Raw genomic sequence first — 6,000 nt, 5'->3', positions numbered from 1 at the left:
GATGTAGGAGATTGAAACATAGAGGCGAATCTGAAAGGTCAGCACCAGCTGCCTGCCTTTTGATCGCTGGTGGGATTGCTCTGCTACTGGAGAGATGAGACTATCTTTTGATCACAGGTGGGATTGCTCTATCTCTGGAGATTGGAGACGGCCTTTTGATTGCAGGTGGGATTGCTCTGCTGCTGGAGAAGGGAGAGCTGCCGCTGTGCTTGGAGAACGTTACCCAGATTATCTGTGTTTTGAATAAGGACTTGAACGATGGACTTTTTTTTCAGCCTTACAGTTTCTTTGTATTTTGTATCTTTTGCCCACTCTTCCATGTTTTTTCATTTTGTGTTCAGGGGAGAGAGATTTGGGGACTGATGATCGTTCTGCCGCTCTTTCCTTTCTTGGTTTCGTGGCTATCTGGGGAAGAAGAATTTCAGAGTTGTACGCTTTGATAATAAATGAACCTTTGAACCTCTAGCAGATTACTCAAAAACACAAGAAATTCTGCAGATGCTGGAAATCCAAAGTAACACACTTGAAACGCTGGAGGAGCTCAGCAGGTCAGGCAGCACCTATGGAAAGGAATAAAGAGTCGACGTTCTGCTGAAGGGTCTTGGCCCCGAAACCTCAACTGCTTATTCCTCCTGATATGTGCTGCCTGACCTGCTGAGTTCCTCCAGCAGTTTGTGCATGTGTTACAGCCCATTTCTCAGACATAACTTTCTTGTTATAAATTCATGTCGACAATTCCATCTGTTAATATATTTTATTTTCAAGATTTCTGTTATCACATCTGGCATCATAAATTCCTGTATCTTCTTGACAAGTCAGTCTTTCTCTCTCTCTCACTTGGAAACGGGACTCCCTCTGAGAGAGCAGATTTCAACAAGCCCCTGCAACTTTTGTGGTGTACTTGTGTAATGACAGTGGGGGCTGCCATGTTCACACGTCGTAACGTGTTTACTGGTTGACATGTTCCAACACCTGGCAAAGCCACGCCATTATACCTGGTAAAGGAAAGAAATTCCCTTGAAGTTAACTCCCTTCACTGTCTATCTGAAGATGATTGCTGAGAAACAAGAGAAAATCTGCAGATGCTGGAAAATCCAAGCAGCACACACACGCACACAAAACGCTGGAGGAACTCAGCAGGCCAGGAAGAAAGAAAAGTGGGAGGAACACCAGAGGGAGGAGATGGGCAGGCAAGCTGATAAGGTGAGAGAGGGAAAAGGAGATGGGAATGGTGAATAGTGGGGGTGTGCTATTAATGGAAATTAGAGGAATCGATCAGGTTGGAGGCTACCCAGACAGAATTTAAGGTGCTGCCCCTCCAACCTGAGTGTGATCTCCCCGCGACAGTGGAGGAGGCCACGGACTGACATGTCATCAGGTTGGAGGCTACAGCCACGCTGCGTACGCCAGGAAATCGGGATCTCCCAGTAGCCATCCATTTTAATTAAACTTCCCTTTTCCACTCCATGTCAATCCACGGCCTCCTCTGCTGTTGCAAAGAGGCCACACTCAGATCGGAGGAGCAACACCTTATATTTTGTCCGAGTAGCCTCCGACCTGATGGCATGAATGTCAATTTCTGGAACGTCCGGTAATGGCACCCTCCTCCTTCACCATTTCCCACCCTTTTTTTCCTCTCTCACTCTAACTCCTTGCCTGCCCATCATCTCCCTCTGGTGCTTCTCCCCCTTTTCTTTCTTCCATGGCCTTCTGTCCTCTCCTATTAAATTCTCCCTTCTCCAGCCCTTTATCTCTCCGACCAATCAGCTTCCCAACTCTATACTTCATCCCTCCCCGACCTCCCAGTTTCACCTATCACCTTGTGTTTCTCCCTGGCCTCCCACCACCTTCTAACTCTGCCTCCTCGTCTTTTTCTCTCCAGTCTCGCTGAAGGGTCTCGGCCCGAAACGTCAACTGTACTCTTTTCCACAGATGCTGCCTGGCCTGCTGAGTTCCTCCAGCATCTTGTGTGTGTTGAAGTTATTGTCGACACCTAACTGGGCTTCAGTGCTTCACTCTTTATTACCACCTTGGCGTTTCACCTCAGTGAGTCCAATCTTTGTCTTGTAATTCGAATGATATTTCTTGTGATTGTTCAGATACATTTTGAACTGGCAGTTAATGGTATGTGAGAGAGGATGGCAGATCATAGGAGCAAAGTGATGGCTCCACAGATGCAATAATAAAGTGATTGTTTCCCGTGTATATTCCAGCAGCAAATGCTTTCTTTCAGGGATGTGTGGAAAACGGGTGTCACTTCCGATGAAGGGTCTTGGTCCAGAACGCCGACTGTTGATTTTACTCCGTGGATGCTGTCTGACTTGCTGAGTATCCCTCCACCCCCCCAGCGTTTTCTATGCATTGCTGTGGATTCCCGGCAATTGCTTCTCACTCCTTTTATTTCGCGTTCCTAGCTGCACTGGAAGTGGTAGCAGGGAATTGCCTTCATGAACGACGGAGGTCCAAGTGGTGAAGGTAATTGCACAGTGTTGTTAGGATAGGAGTTGCATACTTTACTTTTGCAAGGCAGGCATGTATGACGTGGTGGCATACTAACATATGTCATTCACGTACTATTACATATAACCCCTGATGAATCACTGAAAAGCAAAGAATGCTTAATCAAACAAAATATTTACAATATATGTAAATGTGTGGGCACGTGGCCAAGTGGTTAAGGCATTGGACTAGCGACCTGAAGGTCATGAGTTCGAGCCCCAGCCGAGGGCACTTAATCACACACTGCTCTGTGACAACACTGGTCCTAATGCCCTTCCCTTGGACAACATTGGCCTCGTGGAGAGGGGAGACTTGCAGCATGGGCAACTGCCGGTCTTCCATACAACCTTGCCCAGGCCTGCGCCCTGGAGAGTGAAGACTTTCCGAGCGCAGATCCATGGTCTCGCAAGACTAACGGATGCCTTTAATTTAATTAGTATTTACAATATTACTCAAATATTCAAAGTACATTTATTATCAAAGTATGCATGCAGTATACAACCTTGAGATTTGTCTCCTCCACAGGCAGCCACTTGTCTGAAGAATGACGAAACCCATTCGAATCGAAAAAAAAACATCAATCACCCCTCCCTTCCCCCAAGGTGAAAAAAAATAAAATCGGGCAAACAGCAACAAACAAATGAGCAAAAACTCAGAATGTAAAACACAAAATCGAAAAGCATTTTCCAGTTCAGTTGAGTGGTCATTATCCGCAAGCCACCCTGATACAAAATTGCCTAAAAATAGCAACAAAAAAAAGGAACTTCAAACACATCATAGGTGAATTAGAGTCCACAATCCACAAACCGTGGAGGTTAAACCCTGCCCTGGCACCATCCTTTGACAGCATCGAGAGAGAGAGAGAGAGAAGTCATTCGAATGCAAAGACCTAACCTCAGGGGTTTTAAGTGAGAAGGAGAGAGAGACCGTCTCACGCAGACCCCTTCCTCCATCAGCAGCGAGCGTGGGGTCTGTAGACGGTGCCAAACACTCACTCGCCCTCCGCACCTGCCGCGATGATTTCAATCTCCCTCTGCGCTTTAATTGGCGAGGTTGGCGAGAGATGGAATCAATCACGGGTTCGAACGCGGCCCTGGCTTCCTGGCCTCCAAGCTGCGGGCTTTGCTCACGGCCTCGCGGAACCCTCTCAGAGACAGCAGAGCACCGGATGGCCCGATTGGCCCGAAATCACATCACTGGACTGTGGATAACAGGCTCCAACAGTAGCAGCACCACGTCCGAAATTTAAAAAAAAAGACGCGAAAGGAGTTGCTTTGTGACCCGTCTTGAGGATGTCGCTCTTGGTCGCGTTGTTGGCTGCTGCCATCTTCTTCTGGAAATATTACTAAGATATTAAAAGCACAACAGGAATGAGTAAACAATTGACGTTTTGGGCTGAGACGTATCATCAGGAGACAGGGTCTTGGCCCAAAACGTTGGCGGTTTATTCCCCTCCATAGATGCTGCCTGATCGACTGAGTTATTCCGGTATGTTGTGTGGGCCAGTGTCATTCATCATTGCCGGGTCTAGATGCTGGGACTCCCTCCCCAGCATCAACCAGCTGGCAGAGCCCATCTGAGGGACCAGTGCGGGATGGCAGCTCGCCACCATCTTCTCAAGGGGAGAGCAATAAATTCTGCCTTCTCATTGGAAAGAGAGCAGAGGAGATTTGCAACAAAGTTGTTGGAACTCGAGAGACTGAGTGATGAAGAGAGTTTGAACTGGTTGGGACCTTTTTCAATGGAACATAGACTGTGCCAAAGTCCTAGGCACATAAGGTAAATGTTGCCTTACACCTCCTTCAGTAGAGACGTATCTCCACCCCACCACCCAAGAAGGGGTTGAGGCAACATCTAGAAGGTTAGTTGGACAGGCACATGGATACGAAAGGTTTGGCATGGGCCAAACGTGGATAAATGGGAATGAATTAAATTGGAATATTGGTTTGCATGGGCCATTTGGGCCAAATGTCCTGTTGCCATGCTGCATGAAACTATGACACACACTAACCAAAAACGGAATAAATGCATTTTAAAAATGTTTGGAATGTAGGGGGCTTTCTACGTGGCACACAAGGCAGACAGCACCTGAACACAAGAGATTCTGCGAACGCCAGAGCTCCGGAACAACGCACACGAAATGCTGGAGGAATTTGGCAGGTCAGGCAGATCTGTGGACAGGAATAAACAGTCGATGTTTCGAGATCCTTCATCAGGACACCATCATCAGTCCCGATGAAAGATCTCAGACCAAAACTTCCATGCTTTGTTCTTTGACTCATTGGCAGGAGGCAGTGTGTGGGAATAAAAGGATCCTTTTTTGGTTGTCTGCCAGTGACTAGTGGTGTTCCACAGGATTCAGTGTGGGGACCGCTTCTTTTTATGCTGTATATCAATGATTTAGATGATGGAATGTGTGGCTTTGTTGCCAAGTTTGCAGATGATATGAAGATTGGTGGAGGGGCAGGTACTGTTGAGGAAATAGGTAGGATGCAGGAGGACTTAGATTAGGAGAATGGACAAAAAAGTGGCAAATGAAATACAATGCTGGAAAATGCACGGTCATGCATTTTGGTAGAAGAAATAAATGTACAGACTATTTTCTAAACCGGGAGAAAATCCAAAAATCTGAGATGCAAAGGGACTTGGGAATCATTGTGCAGAACACCATAAAGGTTAACTTGTAGTTAGAGATGCAACACAGAGCGTCATAGGAAGTCATTCCTGCCTGTGGCCATCAAACTTTACAACTCCTCCCTTGGAGGGTCAGACACCCTGAGCCAATAGGCTGGTCCTGGACTTATTTCATAATTTACTGGCATAATTTACATATTACTATTTAACTATTTATGGTTCTATTACTATTTATTATTTATGGTGCAACTGTAACAAAAACCAATTTCCCCTGGGATCAATAAAGTATGACTATGGCTATGAGTCAGTGGTGAGGAAGGCAAATGCAATGTTAGCATTCATTTCAGGAGGTCTAGAATACAAGAGCAGGGATGTGATGCTGAGGTTTTATAAGACACTGGTGAGGCCCCATCATGAGTATTGTGAACAGTTTTGGGCTCTTCATCGAAGAAAAGATGTGCTGACGTTGGAGAGGGTTCAGAGGAGGTTCACAAGGATGATACCCGGAATGAAAGAGTTATCATAAAAGGAATGCTTGATAGCACTAGGTCTGTACTTGCTAGAATTTAGAAGGATGAGGGGGGATCTCATTGAAACCTATCAAATGTTGAAAGCCCTAGACAGAGTAGATATGTAAAGGATGTTTCCCATGGTGGGGGAGTCTAGGACAAGAGGGCACAACCTCAGGATAGAGGGGTGTCCGTTTAAAACAGAGATGTGGAGAAATTTCTTTAGCCAGAGGGTGGTGAATTTGTGGAATTTGTTGCCACGTGCAGCTGTGGCTGGGTCGTTGGGTATTTAAGGCAGAGCTTGATAGGTTCTTGATCGGACAAGGCATCAAAGGTTACGGGGAGAAGGCCGGGGAGT

This window comes from Mobula birostris, chromosome 29 (assembly GCF_030028105.1).
Source record: "Mobula birostris isolate sMobBir1 chromosome 29, sMobBir1.hap1, whole genome shotgun sequence".
NCBI lineage: Eukaryota > Metazoa > Chordata > Chondrichthyes > Myliobatiformes > Myliobatidae > Mobula > Mobula birostris.
This window is presented reverse-complemented; position numbering follows the sequence as displayed.